This window comes from Anabrus simplex, chromosome 3 (genome assembly GCF_040414725.1).
Source record: "Anabrus simplex isolate iqAnaSimp1 chromosome 3, ASM4041472v1, whole genome shotgun sequence".
Classification (NCBI taxonomy): domain Eukaryota; kingdom Metazoa; phylum Arthropoda; class Insecta; order Orthoptera; family Tettigoniidae; genus Anabrus; species Anabrus simplex.
The window spans coordinates 319,858,924-319,882,762 of NC_090267.1; the positions used below are offsets into that span (position 1 = coordinate 319,858,924).

The 23,839-nt window shown below is 41.1% G+C and overlaps 1 protein-coding gene and 1 pseudogene across 1 annotated transcript in view; one reads left to right on the forward strand and one right to left on the reverse strand.

The window, feature by feature from the left end:
• The window catches only part of LOC136866791 (acetylcholinesterase), a 565,008-nt gene that overhangs the window by 272,485 nt on the left and 268,684 nt on the right, over window positions 1-23,839 (reverse strand). The window lies entirely within an intron of this gene.
• Window positions 17,802-18,903, forward strand: LOC137499028 (craniofacial development protein 2-like; annotated as a pseudogene).

Genomic DNA, 23,839 nt, shown 5'->3' on the forward strand with positions numbered 1-23,839 from the left:
CCACCAAGGACCCTCCAGTAACTTCGCATTGCCCTTTCGGAGGAATGCGATCGACTGCCACAAGAGGTCTTGGACCATCTGATAGAGAGCATGCCACGTCGCTGCGAAGTATGTGTGGCCGTTAGCGGTAACCATACACCTTATTAACAGCATACCTTGTTGTGGAAGACACTGCCAAGTTTTGTTAGTAGTTGCCAAGGTTGCATCTTAGCTGTCAGTACCTTTCTGACACTGTTTTTTGGACAAGTTGTATGACATGTGGGGTGTGAGTCAGCTTCCATTTGTTCAGCAATCCATCTGACATTCCTATCAGGCGGTATGGCCTCCTTTAGTGATTATGTTCAACTTTTGAACACTAGTGTAAATAAAATCGTAATGACTTTGAGTCTGTACATTGACTGTTTTGGCGGAATTTTCATTCAGTTGTCCGTTTCAGGTGTAATAATGACCATCTGCATATTTTTTTCTTTGGTGTCTGTTTATTTGTATATCTGTCTGTCTGTGTGTCTAAATTCTTGTAAAGAGCCCCCACGACGTCTTAAATTATAGGTAAATTCAAACACCCAATTCTCCGATGTCTAGTGTACATAAAACGCCGTGATCTATCACAAACTGAAAGTCAAGTTTTTGAATGAATGCTGTACTTCCTTCACTCTCCTTCCGAAGAAAATAATGAAACTGAGATCAAGCAGAACAGTAGCGGATGAAGTATCGCTCAAAAACTACATTATTTTACCTTCCCCATATTGAGTTAGAAAGTTGGTTCCTATCCTCATTTCTCTATCTGCTTTGTTACGGCCTGTGAATATTGGTCAGCGTTTTTCGTGCACGCTGTGGATAGAGAGTAAGATCTTGCTTCTCACAGGGACGTCCTAGCACCAAAGCATAGACCCCCCACTTCTGAGGCTTTCAGTAGCCTCTAGTGGTCTCAAACACTCGCTCACTTCTTTATTGCCTTTTTTTACCCGAAACCAATGAGGCATCGAATCTAATATACACCCCATTTTAAAAGGCTTGAGATTAAAAGAAGATGTTTGGTCGCGATTATAATTCGCAAGTGAAAAACAAGTGAAACATTTAATTTTCCTCCATATAACAAACATTTCCGTTTATCGACCCCCTAGTATTACAATATAAGTAGGTTAGCATTACTTTATATGACAATGGGTACATGTTACAAATTTTTATTTCCTACTTTCTTGTATGAATTTGAAAATCTTTTCGTCTATATCAGGATTGAATGGCAGGGAAGAGTGTAAGGGTATTCTATTCTATTCATTCATTTATTCATACATTCAAACATTCATTCATTAGTTCATTCTTTCATTCAAGTCTTCCTTTTCGTGAACTTTTCTCGTCGCTTTAGAAGCAAATATCGCTACTTTGGCTCTGTTCTGCACCGAATCTTCTTGCAACCTGCCAATTTATATGGTTTTCTGAATAAGGTAATGTCTTCCGTTTGACACTCGTTTCAGATAAAAACCTTCCCCTGCTGTCTTCTCTCTCTTTCTCTCTCTCTCTCTCTCTCTCTCTCTCGATAAAATCAAACTGTCAAGTCCCAACAATGCCTACAAAAATACGACATTGATGGTAAAATAAATACAAAAGCGCGTGAACGAATAGGGGGGAATTACGAACAACAACCCTAAATGGGTCGAAGAATAAGCAGAAGCAGAAAGTTAATTTTCGAGTTATATCCAAATCTACTACGCCATCGATTCTAACGCACATTAGCTTACAGAAAAATACAGTATTTTTTCCATTTTCATGTATCATGTTTCACAGATACTGGAGTCTTAAATGGATTTCGCTGGCGCAGTGTTCTATCCACTTGACTTAAAACCTGAATGTCCTGGGTTAGAATTCCTCGGTAGAATTCTCACTAGGACCAGACCGTCGCGAGAGGAATGGTAAAAAAAACCTTAAAACATCGTCTAAGTTTAAATTAACAGTGTTTCACCAAGTACAAAAATCAGAAGTTGCTAAAGTTAATAAAAAATCTCACAACATAAATGAAGAATTAAGATCCCCTGGAAGTCAATTTGAAAACTTTAACCAGCCGGTTGTATCATCCGGTTTACTGGTGCTACAGATATCGTGAAGGGTGAACGCTACCAATAACTCATGCGAGTACAATGTAGAAGTCTGGTATTGACAGCTATCGTTTTCAGGATATCGTTTCGCAAGACAGAAGCTTACAGTTCACCTGGCACGAGTGTCCTGACATTGATTGATCACACATAATCATTTTCTCCACATGTCATCCAGTTTCCGTGTTACCTGTATAATGTGTGGGAGCCCTGGTCATTTACGTGAATTACTTAACAATTCATAACATTAGAGCCGAGTGTTCGGACAAGTGAGAGGGATATACCTAAAATAATCGGCCCCTTTTCAGATATACAGTTATATTCACTTATTCTCCTGATAGTAAATGTTATAACTCCCTAGGCTCTAGAACTATGTCTATTTTGTTACAGACACACGGCCAACCATAAGTATCTTTCTACCTACAAACAGAACTAAAATAGTAAAACCTATATTTCAGACATTTCATCTCAGTGGCATAGAAGTTATTCTGTTCCAAATTCCTGTTCAGTCCTGGCTGAGGTCAATAACATTTGAGAGAGTTTGTCAAATTTCCTTTCAGAAAGTTAAAGAGATACAGGAAGAAAATGAACTACCCAGTATAAAAGAGGTTTCGTTTCACACCCACGTCTCACTCGTGAACTTTGGTCTCCGTGATATGGGAGAGTGGGCTATAGACCGATATCCAATAAGCCAATCTTCCAAGTCCTCAGCAGGGAGTTGTTCGTTTGGCATCAGCCTTCTTCAAGGTGCACACTTCTAGGACGTCTGTGTATTACCTTCTGTGCTTGTACTCTTAAAACAACAACCACCACCATCACTACCATTTTTGTGCTGTTTCTGCTACTACCTTAGTAGTTCAGATCACCAAGCTCGATAGCTGCAGTCGCTTCAGTGCGGCCAGTATCCAGTATTCGGAAGATAGTGGGTTCGGACCCCACTGTCGGCAGGCCTGGAGATTTTTTCCCGTGGTTTCCCATTTTTGCACCAGGCAAATGCTTGGGCTGTACCTTAATTAAGGGCACGGCCGCTTCCTTCCGACTCCTAGACCTTTCCTGTACCATCGTCGCCATAAGACCTATCTGTGTCGGTGCGACGTAAAGCAACTTGCAAAAAAAGTATTAGTTCAGATCGTTCACGATCAGTGTCGTTAGAGTGCTTCTGGTATCCAAACAAAATTTAAGATGTTAATTTCTCGGTCAACTCTTTCCTGGCTGGCTGTTACAATATCGTTTCTCCACACGTACTCTAATATAGGATGTGCTCCAAATTGTGCTCCCACTGCGCACACATACATTTAAGTAAGGAACGTATTTCGTTCTAAATTCATATTTCCCCACTTCTTTTTCTTCTCAATGCGTCGTCTTTTAGAGAAGATAGGCGTTCAACTTAGCGATCTTGAGTTTGGATGCAGTGATGTGGAACCAGAACACAGCGCTCAACTCGTACAAGTTCAAGAGATTCTTAAGCCATAAATTTCGACGCCTATTAGGTCTCCTACGTTATTCCATCCATTCCTGTATGTCAAGTTCGAGGATTGTATACTTGTCACTGCATATTATGGAAGAAATACTCATATTCCAGCCTCCATTTTTTGGTGGTCAGTCTTTTCTCCCAGTCGGAATTCCAGGTTTTGTTCGTCCACGAAGTGTGGAGCATTCGCCGATATACTCATATTTTGAACGCCTCCAGTCATTTTAAGAGATCCTGGGTCAAGTGCCCATCCTTCTATTCCACAAAGTCAAATTGGAAAAAAAAAGATGCTAAGCAGATGGAGCCTAAGGCTCAGTTATAAACTGCGGTTGCTGAGCAATTTCCTCATTAGGATGAAGATGTTTCTAACATGTTAGAAGTGGGCCTGTGTTGCTTTGCTTCAGTCCTGTAGCTGGTTTGGGGTTAGTTCCCAGGTACTGGTAGTGGTATACCTCAGCGATGGAACATCTATATATGTCATTCAACCTTGGTGGCACTGATTATTATTTGTTGTCTTCCTGTTCCTGAAGTTCTATACGTGAAGAGAAGTTGTTTGTCGCTCTTAAAACAGAAGGACTTCAGCAATATGGTGCGTTTAATTGATTGAATTGCTTGTGATTAGTTAAAATTAATCCATTTTAAAGGCATTCTCGTGAATGATTACACTGACAATGTTCATTTCCTTAAAAGACGACTTACGGCTACGTTCGCCACTGTCTTCATATTAGCACTCCCGTTCACTTCTTTTCCGCTCTCATTCACCGAGCAACGTTTCGGGGTAGTTCTCTTGGTCATCCCTTGCATAGTTGAAAAAAATGTCAGCGTCATGCATAACATCGAAATGAAACACGTTTTAAAAGAGATTGATCCTTAGCCGTCAGATTTGTTGCTTTATATTGCAATGAAAGAGAAGCGTAATTTCTTCTTCTCAGGAATACTTTTGCAATACTTTTATGTACGCTGAAGGTTTGAATTTATCATTTATTTACATCGCATGAGGAAATGAAGAGAAATCAAGATACAGTGTGTCTAGAAAACTTCTGCCACTAAGCATTTTGCATTCATAGGTGGTTGTAATTCTAGGAAAATGTTAATTAATACACTTGGCCAATTTATTGTAGACTTTTGGTTTTTCAGGGTGATGAAATATCGATGTACTTTTCCCTGCTTATATATGTGGCTTGGTTCTAAAAGGGCCAATGTCACTTTTTATCGAAATTGAGATATTAACTGATACAAACGCGTTTTATCCTGGCTTGCAACATGTTAAAAGGGCCAATGTCTCTGTTAAGTATAAACGAACAGTTAACGTTTAATTAAATAAGCCCTTGCCAATAATGTTAGATTACCAATAAAGATTAGATTCCTGACAATTTTTAAAGAATACGATATATTGGCATATACAAAGAAAGTATAAAGTTATTTAAAATTAGTTGTTGAAAAAATAATTGGAAAACTATAAGCAAAACTTCAAATGCTCATAGCTCAAAAACGGGTTTTTCGACATTGGCTCTTTTAGAACCAAGCCACAGATATACGCAACTCTTGTGGGTATTGATCAAGTATGTTAAGTGATTTTCAAACGCTTCAACCTGATTTAGTAGTGTATGAATGCGAAGAACAGTTCCTTTGTAATTTTTCGTCTTGGTAGCGAGTTACAGATTTTCCTGTCGTTAGCCAATGCTGACGTAATACTAATGACAATGTCCGCATCTTGTTAAGTCCACACATACAATCGGCGCCACCTAACGTTGGTGCGTATGTGGGGGAAACCATATAATTTCTCTGCTATTGCTACTGAATATAGTTAACTGTGGGGTTGCAATAAGGATACATTAATTGCCCATGTATCGTTCAACTCGCAAGCAGGTAACATTTTTCATCACTTACGAGGATATTAACTATTACCAACGCTCATATTTTCATATCTTGAAATTCCCTACTGGTACGTTTCGGAGTATAATTGATTAATGTGCTATATTCCTCTAGGATAGTAAGTCTATTACGATAATGCTGGCATGTACAAATAAATATTTAATAACCTAACTGGTGTAGAAATACCTGTTAAGTTTCACGAATAATATAATAAGGTATATGAATATCCATTGTTATTACTTGTGTTGATATACTGTTTATTTTGGTCATGTTGGCGACTTTCACAACTAATTAGTTGGCTACAGCGATGGATCTTATTTCAGTTTGCCATATAAGCTTTAAGGAACCATTTGTGTGTGATTTCAGCTATGTGCATTGTGCTATCATTGATCAGCTGTTCCTCTTTGTTGTGAACATTGACTCCACCGATTAAATTAGGCTTCGGCTTAAGAGCAACTAGTTTTAGCTAGTCTTGCAGCTCTACATTTTGGTCGGCTGTTCCGTGAATGGTTTCCTGTGGTTTTCGTTTCTCCTCACCGGATCCCGTGAGATCTGCGAAGTTCAGCAACATTGGGCGTGGACAATATTTGAATGGGTTGCCAGGCGCTGTTGGTGGGGGGTAAGGGAATGGAGAACCGGAGAGGAACCGACCACCCTACCGTACGTAAACTCCGGCTCAGTCACACCTCTGCGGAGGTTCTGACCTGCCTTCGAGCGGAAAGGAACCGATCACCCTACCGTACGTAAACTCCGGCTCAGGCACACCTCTGCGGAGGTTCGGACCTGCCTACGGGCAGAATACACCCTTACCTTACCTCTTTTATCATGCTCTAAGGCGAATGCAGGGGGAAAAGGTCCGCCGTGCCCCTTCAGGGTACGGAACCTAAACATCAAGCAGTAGTAGTAGTAGTAGTAGTAGTAGTAGTAGTAGTTTTTTGCTAGGGGCTTTACGTCGCACCGACACAGATAGGTCTTATGGCGACGATGGGATAGGAAAGGCCTAGGAGTTTGAAGGAAGCGGCCGTGGCCTTAATTAAGGTACAGCCCCAGCATTTGCCTGGTGTGAAAATGGAAAACCACGGAAAACCATATTCAGGGCTGCCGATAGTGGGATTCGAACCTACTATCTCCCGGATGCAAGCTCACAGCCGCGCGCCTCTACACGCACGGCCAACTCGCCCGGTCGTAGTAGTAGTAGTGTAGTAGTAGTAGTTGTAGTAGTAGCAGCGATGACAAACAAATTGCTACGAAACTTGTACAATTAAAATATACTGAACGTTAAAGGTAATCAGAAGGAACCTACGAAAATAGATCAACTAATGTGAGGTTTGTTTTCTTTCATGACCGGTTACATGTTTAAAACTTGCATGTTTGAAAAGAGCGGAGTTTCATAGACCACGCCTTTAGATGATACAATCACTTTATCCTTTCGTTGGCAGCAATGCCATTTGTTGTAGCCTCACACAGCCTCGGAAATGTAAGAAAAGCTGCAGAAAGTTTACAGTGAATATATGCTATCTCGTGCTGGAATAAGAAGCCAAGAATGAGGGTCGAGAGGATTCGTCGCGCCGAACACGCGTCACCTCGTAATCCACAGGTCTTTTGTCTGAGCAAGGGTTGCAGGGTTTTGGTTGGTTCGTTTTACAGTCCTAAGGTAGTTGAAAGCTTTAATGAAGGATGACTTTCCAGTGCTAAGCAGGGAGGACCCGGTATTTCAGCGTTTGCTGTCGCAGAAGTTTATTTATCGTATCAAAAGCACTAATAGATACATATAAATACAGACTGCACAATCAAAAGAAAAATATATTACAATCATAACATAAAAGAAAAGAAAGAAAAAGGGTCCAGTATGATAGACCTGGACTATATAGGTGACTTCCTGTCGAGCACGGTGCTTGGAAAAGTATATGCTACGTTGGTTCCTTAGTGTGAAGACTGTCTTTAGAAATGACGAACCATAATGGACGGGTATAAGAAGACTACAGAACATAGTAGAAGAACAAACTTGTCACAGAAGTCAAATGAATATAGATTTTCTGTAAATCTAACTAATTACCGGAGCAATATCCGCAAGGAAGAGCGGCGCTTTACTCAATAATGACTTCATGAACTTTTACTGGATATTTTAATATTTAGTCTCATCGCAACTATGGGTTCACATTACACCTGTTTGAAATGAGTTCACTTGCTTTAACATGCTTCAATTCCTCACTGAAAGTTGGTTCTTCACTGTGCTGATAGATATACTGAGAGAGAGCTCTCGTATTTAAGGACTCTGATACACCCGTCTACTGAGGCAGGATTCGATCTCAGCCCACAAGTAAAAGACTACTGTAATCACGAGTATAATTTTTAAAGTGTAAATTACCTCCTTACCCTAGGGCACAATAAGTATTAGTTGTGAGCTTTACAAACGCGCGAACTGAATAGCAGCCTGTTGTCCAAGACAACCTCACTCGCCTGCTATAAGCTACTAAGCGTGCCCTTGAAACCGAGTTCTTTAGTTTTCCTTGTGAAAGACATTACACTGTACCTCGTTGGCTTACGTTTTAACCTGCATATATTTACCCGCATTAGTGCACCCTCGTGACACTTTTGTAAGCATTCACATTCATGGGGTAAAGAGGAGATTAACTCAATAAGTTTAGTAATAAATAATGATGATGATGATGATGATGCTTGTTGTTTAAAGGGGCCTAACATCGAGGTCATCGGCCCCTAATGGTACGAAATGAGACGAAATGGAATGACAAATTAAAAGTCCAAAAGCCTCCACTGACCAAAATTCAAAACGTGAGGTCGAAGAATGAATGAATGGATATGAATTTAAAACAATCAGTGGATCCGACACGCAATGTTTCGCATTCACAGAAACTGACGCCAAATAATAGTATTACTGACCGAGGGACTGCGCCTATAGCATAATACTAAATCGATAACGCCTTTAGTCCAAAGAGGTCCAAAATCCAAGTTATCGGCCTCTCATAATGGTACTTATCGTTGGGAAAGTAGAACCATGGTATTTGTCATGTTGCGGTACTAATCAAAAGTAGCTTAGACTCGCGGCATTCCACACAGTATGGTACTAATCACAGGTAATGAAATTCGCACATGTAACACAGACCTATGGTGTTTCGCACACTGCGGCGCTATTTACAGGCAACGCAAACCTACAACGTTCCTCACAAAAGTGGACTAACCACAGGGATCCGCGCTATCCCGGGGTGTTCCTCACATAGTGGGTACTAGGCATAGGCAATGCAGAACCATGGTGTCGCTCATCCCATGGTGTTGCACATATAGGGGTAGGAAGCACAGGTACTGTAGAAGCCGCCAACGTACTCTAATACTACTAATCACAAAACCTATTTGGTACCTAACATAGTGGTACTCCGCGCAAATAAAAGCAACCCATGGTGTTCCCCGCGTGATGCTACTAAGCCCAAGTAGTCTCATGGTTCTAATTTGATCATCCCTTGGTCGCCCCTTTTAGTCGCCTCTTACGACAGGCAGGGAATACCATAGGTGCATTCTCCGTCTGCGTCCTCCACCCACAGGGGGTTGTGTGTTTGGTCCGCGAGAGGTATTTTATTTCCCTCAAGTCCGCCGGCAAGCCGGTTAGGACTCCTCTATCCGCCACCTGGGACACGCCACGTGGGAGTATCACCTCTCCCCCAGCTACGCCAATGTAGTAGGTTCGTGGTTTAATAATAAACATCCACATAAACAGTTTAAATATTGAGGACGTATACATTATCTACATAAAATCCCTAATTCTGTCTGTCGTTCACAGGGATACTGGGAAAACATGAAGGTTTCAACAGCTGAAATTGGTACCAATTACAGATTTTTATGTCTTCTTTACAAGGCAAATGCAATGAACGTCTCACGACCACGACTTTTATACTTTTTCAAATAAAAATAAGTTTCCATCAGCGAAGTTATTGTCTCATCGACGTGATGACGTAGGTACACAGATAGATCTACCGGCATGATGTCGTGTACTGCGCACATTCTGGCTTCAATTGCTCTCCACAGATACTTTGAGAAAACGAGAACGTTTGAGAACTGGTACCAGATATGGGTTACTACAACAATGAAATGTTGATCATCATATTTGAAGTGAAAAATGAAAACCTACAACCTGTTTTCCAGTCATTGACTGGGTCAGGAATGGAATGAATGAAGCAGATATAGGCTATTAGTACGATGGGGTCGCCACTCCCAAAGTGATTTATTGACTGATAGATGCTATGAAATGAGAATGGAGAGCGTTGCTCGAATGAAAGATGACAGGGAAAACAGGAGTACCCGGAGAAAAACCTGTCTCGCCTCCGATTTGTCCAGCACAAATCTCACATGGCGTGACCGGGAATTGAACCACGGTATCCAGCGGTGAAAGGCCGACGCGCTGCCGTCTGAGCCACGGACGTTCCCATATTTGAAGTGTTTAGTGCAAAATACTGTTCTATCATTCAGTGAAATGTCCGAATCGTTGGCTGAATGGTCAGCGTACTGGCCTTCGGTTCAGAGGGTCCCGGGTTCGATTCCCGGCCGGGTCGGGGATTTTAACCTTCATTGGTTAATTCCAATGGCCCGGGGGCTGGGTGTTTGTGATGTCCCCAACATCCCTGCAACTCACACACCACACATAACACTATCCTCCACCACAATAACACGCAGTTACCTACAAATGGCAGATGCCGCCCACCCTCATCGGAGGGTCTGCCTTACAAGGGCTGCACTCGGCTAGAAATAGCCACACGAAATTATTATTATTCAGTGAAATTATTGATATTCTTTTCATTTCTCGGGAAATGATTTTATTTTCATTCTCGGATATCAAAGCACATTAAACACAGCTCGCCTCGTGGTCGCGGTCGTTATGCCGTCAAGTGCATATAGTCTGACACATTGGTTAGCCGGTTCGAGTCCCGAAGGCGAATTTTGTTTTCCTTTCGAATGTTGGCCGGAAGGGCAGGAGAGGTGGTAGTACACAATTTATAATCACCATACTGCGTGCCAAAAGCCTGGATTAAATTAAAAATCGTTTCGCAATGGTTATATCGAGTGAAAGCATATGGCGCTGTAGATTGTGATTCGTCAGTCGGATAGGGACGTAAAGCCTTGAGCAGATCCTTTGCCGCTATTAGACGGGATTAGTTCATGTGTCGGCATAGGGTCTCACCCTCCCTCTTCCCATTATCATATATCACGTCATTCATTTCATCTCATTAACTCCTCTGATGAGGCTGACGTTAGGAGGGCCATCCGGTGATAAAAACTCGCTACGAAGATACACCCCACTCCATACAATGTGAGGAATAATATCTTAACAAATATTGATCACGAATGCTTAGTTGTAGGTGTTTCTATAGTAGAGTTATGATTCGGCTAAGATGCAATTTCGTGTGCTTGGTTCTTTCTCGATAAAATGTCCCTGATTCAACGAGGTGAGACTGCCATTTTGTTCTACATAATAATATTAACGTCATCTAATGGCTGAAACAATTTCTACTCTCTGGTTTGAAGCGTTTACTTATCGAAGGCGATAACAAACAGAAGACAATCGTTAATGCTTCTCATTCAGTGCAGTGAGGTTGTCATTTTGGAGCAAGTTTTAAACCAGGAATGTGTAACTTTTATCCATAAGATATATTAATAGTCCGTTTAGAATTTCCAGTTACTATATAGACAGTAATTTCGACTGTCGAAGACAAGCTTACGTACTAGTCATTATATAAATAAATATAGGACGGGACATGAACACGACCAGTGAAGTGCGAAGCCGGTGAAGATATCATTCTGTTATCACGCCGCCTTCTGACCGATTCATTTGGCTGGGGAAGTGCAAAGCCGCAACTGGCGGACAGTAAAACAGCACATGTGTACGGGCATGTCCTAATGATCTATAACGCGCCGTGCAGATACGTCCTTACTAATATGATTGATCAAGAGCAGGATTGGCGTCGTGAGCAATGCTCTTATCTACGCTTGTGTCCACAACCTTCGGATTTGTAATCAGGATCGATATCCTCATAGTTCGGAAACACCCAGTATTTACGAATGTTGGATTTCCGTGGTTTTTAGCGCTGTTGGGACACCTTACCTCACCAAGGTTAAACATCTCTGAAACACCTACAAAAATAATTTTGAATTTTTATTTGGCATTTGTTATAAGGTCACTGTAACCAAATAGAATTATCTTTACGATTTGAATTCAATTTGTAATTTTTGTACTTAGAATATTTTCCACGGGAACGAATATTACTTAAGTGTGACTAATTTAGGTAGGGTAAGAGACTACTAAGTTTAGGTAGTGTTGCTGTCACTACGTCTGATGTTCATGGCGGAAAATATCTTATTCAGGAGATTTTGTAGGAGCGGGTGTTTGTAGGATTGGTAAGAAAGAAATGTGTACAGAAAATCTCAATTGCTAGAAACTGCGCTTAATATTCACACAATGAAACAATTAATTATAATTCATATACCACACCATAGGTAGCCTTGCTTTCTAGAACATTACTAGTAAAATGAAAAACTAAGGTTTCTCTATAAATATGTGGAAACTACTGCTTTATTTGTTTCCTTGTTTGTTTGTTTGTTTGTTTGTTTGTTTGTTTGTTTGTTGGTTGGTTGGTTTCAAAAATACATAGATATTAATAGAAGCACTTGAAAAAATTGATAAATATTTAATTACAAATGAGATTAGTAAACACTGAAAACGTGTTTTTAAAATGAGTATTGGAACAAGTAGTACACCAATTTTATCAATAAATTTTAAATTATTTTGTGGTCTGAACTCTTAGAAAGTCATTTATTTTAGATTTTCAACTTCCATTAATGTTGTATCAACTCATGTTAATTTCACCAGAAACGTTGTAATAATTTTATTGGGTTTACGTCTCATTAACTACTTTTAATGTTTTCGGAGCAGAAACTTTGTAACTACGGACTATTTTATCTTCCTGATTTCTACCAGAGATATGATCCAGACAGTAACATCCACGTGCAGTTTGTGTTGTGACGTCACCTGGTGATTCAAATATTACTTTTAAGTTGTTAAATGCCATTTTTTCTTCTCATTTATACTTGACAATTATCCTATCCGCAGCTACATTCTCTCGATTTTTATGTACAATGCTTGTGCGAGTTACTCTTCCCTGATATATGTGATTGATTTTTTATAATAGTATTATTGGTTTCACGTCCTACTGACTACTTTTGATGGTTTTCGGAGACGCCGAGGTGGCGAAATTTTGTCCCGTAGGAGTTATTTAACGTGCCTGTAAATGTACTGCTACGAGGCTGACGTATTTCAGCGTCTTCAGATATCACCGGGCTGAACCAGGATCCAACCTGGCAAGTTGGGGCAAGAAGATCAACGCCTCAATCGTCTGAGCCACTCAACCCGATTAACAATGATTTCTTATAATGTACTATTTTCTTACCATATCTCTTTATTACGAATACATTCCTGACGATATCTCCACCTATTATTATCTGTAATCATTATTATCACCTTCATTTACTTATTTCCAGTTTTAGACAAAATAGGCTACTTGGTTTACCTTCTAGCTATAATTATGCGTTGTTGGTCTGGAATCTCAACAATGCAGAGATTTTTAGGTTTCGTTACTAATGTACATATCATATTTGTGTTGGGTATTCAGGCCGAAGGCTCATTTGGTTCTCAAAAGCTCCATAATCAAATGGTAGGGAGTGAAGTAGTTTCCCCGTTGCTTTCTTTACCGACCCGCACTTTGTTGTGTCAGTCTGCTAAGTCCACGCCTCAACCGACCTTATGAGTGACATTCCATACCATTCATAACAGGGACTGGCTGCATAAGGAATGGCATTAGTAGCATCGCTCATACCTCAGTCACTTTTATATCGTCAAAACCAAGGCTGAGACTAAGACAGGTAAATGAAAGTAATACATTTTATCTAGCTTATAGCAGAAGGCATTGTACACTGTGAACACTAGGTCTCCCCAGCAAAGGAACATTACATATACATACAGGCCTAGAGTGTAAATAGTTACTCACTGGTAATAGTTTCAGCAATGATGTTTTCAAATATATTAATCCTATTGTATATTATATCCTTTATCACGCTAGATACGAATTGATACAATAAGCAAGAATCGCGCTCTATCAGCACATAGAACTCCGCAGTGAAGTGGGCAGGAAAGTGTTTACTTAGTCCCGAAACGTGAACGGTACAGTGTAAATACCGTTCAGGAATATGTCGTAGGCTTGTGCTTGACATACAAGAATGCACTGTTTTATGGAATATAATTACTATGATGGCAGAAGTTGAGAGGATGTAGAAAATCGACTTGCCCAAGATAGATATGTTATTCCTATAAGAGGAAATTTAAGAAACGAGATTTCCAATTCCGGAGGTGCACATGGCCCTGAGGTTCACTCAGCCTACACCAAAAATGAGTACCAGGTTATTTCCTGGGGGCAAATACGGCCGGGTGTAGAGCTAACCACTCTAACTCATCTAGTGCCGAGGTTACGGATAGTGGAAGCCTTTACCTTCCACCCCTCCAAGGGGCCTTCATGGCCTGTACGGAGATGACTTTGCTTTCTGAGACATACTGTACAAGTACACGTTATAAATATATTTCTGAGAATTTTTTGTGCGCAGTGGGACATTGTTTGGAAGTGAAACTTGGACGGCTAGTATGGAAAGAAAGAAATAAGATAGGAAAGTAAGAGCCTTTGAAATTTGGTCTTAGGGAATAATATTAAAGGGAAGTTGGGTACAGCAAAAAACAAATGAAGAGATATTGAAAGTTGGTAAGACGACAGCGATTTGATTAAATTTGTGCAGAGGAAGAGTCTTCTTGATAAGATATATCTTGAGATGTGTTATCTTGAATTCAAGGGATGGTGTATTTGAACCACACTTGGCTGCATCCCTGAAGATGATTTTACGTGATTTCCTTTTTTCACACCAGGCCAATGCTGGGGATGAACATTAATGTAGCATGTAGGCGGGTGGTAAACAAACACCCAACTGGTAGCGTTTACTCTGATTTACTGACTAACAAATGGTTACACACCTATACAGGCACACAATTTGACCAGTTAGCGCTCTCACACTGCTCTCGATAACTCAGTAGTACTAGTTACTCAGTTTATCGCTTACAACTAAACAAACACACCACACGTCCTTGTATAACTACAACTCAGATCCTAGGGTAGTTCACAGTTTGCGCGCATGCAGCACAGTCTTACAATTCTGTACGCGATACACAGTTCGTGTAGTCACGGCGATCTTCGTTCATTGTTTCTCGTCATTCAGCTGCACTGTCCCGCACTCATACACACACAGCACTAACAGCACTCAGTTGACACTGTCCACTGACGGATTGAGACGACCGTAGTGGTGGCAGAGGGGCTGTTCTTGCGCGCTTGGCTCACACCTGACTGGGACCCACTCGATGATATCATTGTGTAATTTACATTTCAGCAGTCTGCAGAGCTAGCATGTCCATCTTATTCCACTCCTCCTGACAGGCTTTCCAGAAGCCACTGATAGTGCGTGGACGTCTATTTCCTTAGGCTCTTTTAGGTGTCCAAGTGCAATGAAGTCCATGTGTATCCCATCGGATTCCTTTATCGGAATGTCAGTAAAAGAAATTGCACGGATCGCAGTTTCCATCTCCATTCTCCCTAAGAACAGATGAGTCGAACGAGAGGTGTGGCAGGATGCTTTGTCTTGATGCACCCCTAACTGATTTTTCGCCCTCCCATACAGTGCTAGGATATCTGTGTTTTAAATGGGTGTTAAAACCTCTTGCAGGTAGTATATAGAATTTACCTTCACATTATTAGCGACACAGTGAATAGTTAACTTGCCAGAGTAGCAGTATCCATCAATGACCATGAAACTCCTTGAAAAACTTTCCTGGCTTTCTTTATACAATCTTTGATAATTTATTTTGTCTCTAGGGTGGTAGTAAGTCGAGCGCGATTTTTTTACATTCACTAAGGTACACATATAATTCGTCTAATGTCACCACATTTTTCCATCTCTCCCCTCCCAGATAGCCCTCATACAGCTTTCTTGCGTTAGTGGGACGTTCCGAAATGTGATGAGACAACAGCTTGTGAACTCGGCGCTTATGCTGCTTTTCATATTGTAGGTCTTTGTTGATTATCATGTTAACTGTTGAACTAGGCATCCCCCACTTACGTGAGATAATCCTTTGGGAGGTGGGGTTACCACCTCAAACAAGGGCCTTCACTGTCCTCACCACTTCTGGTGTACGGATGGTGGCTGGTCGTGGATTTACCCGTTCTCCACCTCCACCTCCAGCCCCCCCCCCCCCCAATCCCGTGGAATTAAGCCCAGTCGGCCTTTGCATTCTTTTATTCAAGACAGCACTGATACGGTTCTTTGATATCAAGAAATCACGCTTCTTGCATATTCCTTGGATTGCAGAATAGCATTATTTAGCATCGAAAAGGACTGTTATGCATCCCTTCCAGTAAGGGCCAATCCGCTTTGGCATCGTTGCAGCCAATGTCACGGTTCTCTGCACTCACGTTCTCAGTACTGACGTGAATAATTACTCCCCGTTTTTACGTGTTCAAATTGATAATAGCGCCGCCAGCAACCTTTAAACTCGCCACCAGAGATCGCGAACGACGTTCTGTTGTCTGTTTTCTCTATTGCAATCTTGGAATCTGCCTGTCACTCCTAGCGCGATTACTTACCCACAAAATCAATTATGTAAGTCTTCATATTCGCAAGATCTGTTCTTTTCTTAGTTTGGAAGTGACCATAGCCCTTATTAAAAATGTGTAACTAACTAGGGTATCAGTCATTGACCCCAGTGATCGTTCGTGGTCGTAACTCTCATGTGGTTGGTTCATTTATTTCAAACAATTGTGACATTGCTTTTGATGGACGCTCTGTAGGTTGAAGAAAATGCGAGCCTCAAGTGACAGTCCATTGTTGTGTTATTCCTATTCTTTGATGTGGATGTGTATCTCCGACAAGAATATTCCGTGGGCTGACAAAAATTAGAACGTCCGATGACATTTATTTGTAGCATTAATGCTATTGTTTTATGTGGGTGGGAAAGTCAGTCAGTCAGTCAGTAAATAGTGCTGGAATTAGTTCTGTTTTCATAACATGCTCAAAAATGGCTGAGACTGACTGAGGATGTTCAAGAAAGCCCCGGCTGAGAGGTAATGGATGCTAGTGAGTGGGACAAAACTGATGACTATATGGACATTTTAATCTTATTTCTGGACTCTCTCTTATCAGTATGCATTGTTTTGGGACATCATAGAACTTTTAGAACAAAAACCATCTGTTATATCCTGTTAATAGTAGAAAGTAATTATTTACTGTGGTAGCAAGCACGTAATACAAGAACTGAATTTTGATATTTCTTCCTAACGAAGAAAATGTCATTGAAAAACTGGTTTATTCACATCAGATTTCATGAAAACCATATATATATATATATATATCGAAAAAGTAATAAGCTGGATTTCCAGATTACGATTATTAAAGTATTGAATAATTTGTATGGTTTAGCAAGTCACTTGTTGACCACGATTGCTAGGATTATTCACAATTTTCCCAGTTCTGATCGCGCCCTTGTGTATGTCGACGTACTCATTATGTTTGAGGGTGTCCAAACAAAATTTACTCAGCCAAGTTTTGGGGGTTCAAAATCAAACAAGGAAGCGAACTTGTCATTCCATACAACTCTTGATATCGTAATCATTCAACACGGGATCTCTAGTTTTTCTTGGAATCCTAACCTCTGAAACGTACTTTTTACTTCAAAATTCCGCATGTATTGACCAGGAGCGAGTCGAGCCGTTTGTTGGAATTCAACTGTACTTTGGATGATGCTGGTGGGCGTATAGCGGGTGCCAGCAATGAAGTAAGGTGTGATTAATGAGGCTGGAACACTCAGTCGGTTTGTGGGAAATATAAAAGTGTACGAAGAGATCATCTAGAGTACCTGAAGGCTTTTGTGATGTCGATGATTCATGCGGAATTGACTGGAAATTGTAATGGTACTTCGTAAATAGTATTGTACTCAATTTCTCGAGGAGTGCCGCTTGTCCGTTGTTTCCGGTTGTTTGTATATAGCTAACATAACGTTTATACCATAATGTTCACATTTCACTTCTTTCAAGGAGAACGGTTTTAGTTTTGATGGTTTTGGTATTGCATTAGAGTAAGGACATGGAAATAGTGGAAACTCGTCTCCTCATTTCTCACCTACCCGAACACCACCTTACCAGTTTATGCCATTCAATACGTGAGCACTTAGGGAAAATTACTGTAATGTACAGTAGTACAGGAAACGACCTGGGGGAGTCTCTACGAACATCTTGAGACTCTGGCTAGAAACGGGGGTGTGATGCGAATATATGAACTCACCAAGAGAGTTCACTTAGCCTCTCACACCTCAATTCTCCAAATCCTACCTACGCGTGGTGCCCCTGTTAAGCTGAGCAACCCAGTGGAAGGTTGGGTTTACAACCCCAGCGGGAAACTGGGTCAGTGAGCCAACAGGAGTGGAGGACAGTGGAAGGCAACGGGAAACCACCACTGTAATTTTCCCAAGAAAACCCCATGGCTTTGCTCAATTCAAAATATTCCGGAGTTTCAAGTTCCCCAGTCGGATCTCCGGGGGGAACTACGTTGAGAGAAGCCTCAAGAAATGTGCGATGCTGCAAGGAACAGTACTGTTTAGGAACTTGGAATGTAAGATCCATGTATCAAGGAAAGCTGGATATAGTCAAACGAGAAATGAAGAGACTGGGCATCGATATACTGGGAATAAGCGAAGTGAGATGGATTGGTATTGGTGAATTTGCTACAGATGAGTACATGGTATACTATTCTGGACATGAAAACCAAAAGAAAAATGGAGTTGCCCTCATAGTTAGCAACAGGGTGCGTAAAACTATAATGGGGTGCAATTTTAAAACTGATAGAATGATGTCTGTACGTTTTCAAGGCCAACCTTTTAACATCACAGTCATACAAATTTACGCACCAACCACTGAAGCTGAAGAGGAAGATATTGACCAGTTTTATGAAGACTTACGAGAATTGCTACAGTTAACACCAAAGAAGGATGTCGTCTTCATTATTGGCGACTGGAATGCCAAAGTAGGAAATCAAACTGTAGATTGAGTAACGGGAAAATTTGGCCTTGGCACAACAAATGAAGCTGGACAGAGACTCCTAGAATTCTGTCAAGACAACTCACTGGTCATTACCAACACCCTGTTTCAATTGCCCAAACGACGCCTATACACCTGGACCTCGCCAGATGGTAAATGTCGGAATCAGATCGACTACATACTCTGTAGTCAAAGGTGGAGGAGTGCTGTACAGTCATCCAAAACAAGGCCTGGGGCTGATTGTGGATCAGATCACGAGCTCTTAATTTCCAAATTCCGGCTCAAATTAAAGAGGATTGACAGAGCTAAACCATCAAGCAGATATGACCTAAATAGCATACCTCTTGAATATACAGTAGAGGTTAGAAACAGATTTAATGGATTAGATTTAAGAGATAGAGTTCCAGAAGAGCTATGGTCAGAAGTACGTTGTGTTGTTAAGGAGACAGCGGAAAAGCATATTCCCAAGAAAAAGAACAAGAAGAAGGCCACATGGTTATCGGGTGAAGCACTACAAATAGCAGAAGAAAGAAGGAATGCAAAAATCAAAGGGGAAAGATCGAAAATGTCTAAATTAAATGCAGAGTTTCAGAAACTAGCTAGAAGAGATAAGAATGCCTTTTTGAATGAACAGTGCAAGGAAGTTGAGGAAAATAACAGACTGGGTAAGACAAGAGATCTTTACATAAGAATTGGAGACATCAGAGGGAAATTCCAGGCTAAGATTGGAATGATAAAAGATAAAAATGGAAAAGATCTTACTGAAGCAGAGGAGATTAAAGAAAGGTGGAGGGAATATGTAGGCAATTTGTATAGGAAAGATGGGAATACTCCTGATGATGAAGTTACTCTGTTGTCAGAGCCAGAACCAGATATCTTAGAAAGTGAGGTCAAGTGGGCCCTAGAGAGTATTGCAAACAATAAGGCAAGTGGTTATGATGGAATCCCTGCAGAACTGTTCAAAATCCTAGGAGAGGATGCTGTGAAAGTGCTACATTCAATATGTCAGCAAATATGGAAAACCCAGCAGTGGCCAAAAGATTGGAAAAACTCAGTGTTCATCCCAATTCCAAAGAAGGGCAGCGCTAAAGAATGTTCAAACTACCGAACAATCGCACTTATATCGCATGCTAGTAAGGTTATGCTCAAGATCCTGCAAAATAGGCTTCGGCAGTATGTAGATCGAGAACTACCTGAAGAACAAGCCGGTTTCCGCAAAGGCAGAGGAACCAGAGATCAAATTGCTAATATTCGCTGGATTATGGAGAAAGCAAGAGAATTCCAGAAAGACCTATACTTATGCTTTATTGACTATGCTCAAGCCTTTGACTGTGTCGACCACAATAAATTGTGGCAAGTACTCAAGACTATGGGAGTACCAGATCATCTTATTTGCCTTATGAGAAATCTCTACTCTGATCAGGAAGCTACGGTGAGAACCCTATATGGAACAACTGAATGGGTCAAGATTGAGAAAGGTGTACGTCAAGGCTGCATATTGTCACCTTACTTATTCAAATTATATGCAGAGTATGTGATGAGGAATGCCAAATTAGATGAAACAGAAACTGGAGCTAAAATTGGTGGGATACATATAAATAACCTTAGATATGCTGATGACACCACCCTGTTGGCAGAAAGTGAAGAACAACTTAAGTATCTACTAATGAAGGTGAAAGAAGAAAGTGCAAAAGCTGGACTAAGGTTGAATGTTAAGAAAACAAAGATCATGGCAACTAAACCTATCACCTCCTGGCATATAAATGGTGAAACAATGGAGGTTGTTCCTAGTTTCATCTACTTGGGCTCCAAAATAACTGCTGATGGCGATTGCAGCCATGAAATTAAGAGACGCTTGCTCCTTGGGAGGAAGGCAATGGCCAACCTTGATAACGTATTCAAGAGTAGAGACGTAACTTTAAGAACGAAGATTCGTATAGTGAAGGCTATGGTCTTCCCAGTAGCAATGTACGGAAGCGAAACCTGGACAGTAAGAAAGGCTGAGCGCCGAAGAATAGATGCATTTGAACTATGGTGTTGGAGAAAACTCCTTAGAGTTCCGTGGACTGCGAAGAGATCTAATAAGTCCATATTACAGGAAATCAACCCAGGCTGTTCACTGGAAGGTCAAATACTCAGGCAAAAACTAAAGTACTTCGGTCATATCATGAGAAAACATGATTCACTGGAAAAGACCTTAATGCTGGGGAAGACTGATGGTAACAGGAGAAGAGGGCGACAACGGATGAGGTGGATTGATGACATCAAGGAAGCCACGGCTCTCAATTTAGAAAGACTTCGGAAAATTGTATACGACAGGAAGAAATGGCGCACTTTGGTCTATGGGGTCACGGAGAGTCGAAAGCGACTAAACGACTAACAACAACAACAACAACAACAACAGTAGTTAACGACTTAGGAGTATTTCTCGAAAGTCGTGCCCCTTTCATGCCCTGAATAACACCACGTTTAACTTGCAGGTCTTCAGATTTGTAACTTTGTTCTTAACTCTCAAATGCTGTCGTTAAATTCCTCACGGGACTGAACTTGGCTCCGCTCTTTCCGTACGTGTCTCTTCAGCTTCTTTTGCACTGAATATATTATAGTTTCGTTTCCGGTACTCCGAGTTTTCGACGAGTGGGAAAGAAAGTAAACGTTGGTAACATAAGTTTCCAGTTCTCGAACATCACCGAGAGTGTTGAGTATACAATACGGGTAGTGTAGCTGTAAGCTTATATTTGGGAGATGGAGGCTTCGAACCACGGCCATTCACTTCCAGCCCTAGCAGTTTTCCTATGTCACCTTTGTAGAGAATAGATATGTGTTATTGTGATACTGAACGCTAGTAAGAATAAGATCTTCAATAACACCATACTAATTTTACTCCATCTTGCCAAGAAGGGTTAATCTCAAAACTGCGATGAAGGTAGTTCTTTACACTGCTGTGGAAAGGGTTAATAAATCATTTACGAAATTAATAAATTAGCAATCAATAATAAATTAATAAATATCAATTTTAATAATTAATATTTTTCTGCCGACCGCCTCTGTGGCGTAGTGGTTAGCGTAATTAGCTGCCACCCCCGGAGGTCCGGATTCGATTCCCGGCTGTGCCACGAAATTTGAAAACTGGTACGACGCTGGAACGGGGTCCATTCGGCCTCGGGATGTCAACTCAGTAGAGGTGGGTTCGATTCCCACCTCAGCCATCCTGGAAGTGGTTTTCCGTGGTTTCCCCACTTCTCCTCCAGGCAAATGCCGGGATGGTACCTAACTTAAGGCCACGGCCGCTTCCTTCCCTCTTCCTTGTCTCTCCCTTCCAATCTTCCCATCCCGCCACAAGGCCCCTGTTCAGCATAGCAGATGAGGCTGCCTGGGCGAGGTACTGGTTATTCTCCCCAGTTGTATCCCCCGACCCAGAGTCTGAAACTCCAGGACACTGCCCTTGAGGCGGTAGAGGTGGGATCCCTCGCTGAGTCCGAGGGAAAAGCCGATCCTGGAGAGTAAACAGATTAAGAAGAGGAGGAGGAAGAATACTTTTCTGCCTAACACCTACAGTATGTAACATTCAAGAATAAGCTGTGTTGGGAATAATGCATCTACCTACGCAAGTACAAACTACAGTGGTATTTCTTTATTTCCAATTAGGTAGGCCTATATATAAATCGGAAGTAGATTTAGTTGAAGGTCTGTCTGTCCGTCCGTCCGTCCGTCCGTCCGTCCGTCCGTCTGTCTATTATTTGATAAGCGTATATTTGCGTATCAATTTTATGCGGATCAAAACAGTAAGGGATGATAATGCTGGTTGTTTAAAGGGGCCTAACATCTAGGTCATCGGCCCCTAATGGTGCGAAATAAGACGAAATGCAACGACAATTTTGAAGTCCAAAATTCGTCCACTCACTACAATTTAAAACGTGATGATGAAGAATGAAAGGATATATGAATTTAAAATAATCAGCGGAGCCAACTCACAATACTGAAAGTTAAAAATAATTCCAAAATCGATCCACTGGCAAGAATTCAAAAATATGGCGATGAACAATGGATATGAAATTAGAACAATCAGTGGATCCGACCCGCAATGCCTCACCTTCCCAGGAACGATATTTAAAAAAAATGGTATATAGTGACCGAGAGACTGCTTACAAAGCACAATTCTGAGTCATTGATTCTTGTTGTCCAAAGGGGTCCAAACTCCAGGTCATCGGCCCCTCATAATGGTACCTATCGCTAACAAAGTAGAACAATGGTATTTTTCAAGTTGCGGTACTAATCAAGAGTAGCGTAGACTCACGGTGTTCCAAACGTTATGGTACTACTCACAAATACTTTACGTCGCACAGGTAACGTACACCTACGGTGTTTCACACATAATGGTGCCACACGTAACCCATGGCATTTCTCACATAGGTGTATTAATCATAGGGACTCGTACTATCCCGTGGTGTTCCTCACACGGTGGGTACTAATCACAGGCAATGCCCACACCCGTGGTGTTTCTCACAGTAATATTAATCACAGGCAAAGTAAGCCCGTGGTGTTCCACATATAGTGGTACTAATCACGGATACTGTAAACCCATAGTGACGCACCCACTATTGCTAGTAATCATAAACCTGTTGAGTACCTAACATTGTGGTACTAGTCACAAGTAACAGCGACCAGTGTTGTTCTCCGCGTGATGGTGAATCTTACAAGTAGTCTCATGGTTCTAATTTGATCATCCCTTGGTCACCCCTTTTAGTCGCCTTCTACGACAGGCAGGGGATACCGTGGGTGTATTCTTCGTCTGTGCCACCCCCCACACAGGGAGTAAACAGGAAATGCCAAATCTCTGTTATCAGTATCGAAAACCTGTACATTATAAATGTTGTGTAATAGTTATTCACGGAATAGCCACGGATACTGGTGTTTCAGGTAAGAGGTTCCAACTTAGTGACTATTGTGTACAATATTATACTTCATACTGCGGTGAATTTAGTTATTTTAAATTCAATATTGAATTATAAATAATATCGACACGTCGCGTCGTCACGCAATTTATCCATGTTTGACTCATGCAGTGACCTTTTGTATTGTCGTGTGTGAGTTGCTATGAAAAATGAGATGTGTGCAAATGGAGTTATGCGATAATAAAACATCAAAATTATTATTATTTGAAGCTGTGAATATTCCACAAAGCTATCAGGGTCGTAAACATGGTCCCCCAATCCTGGATT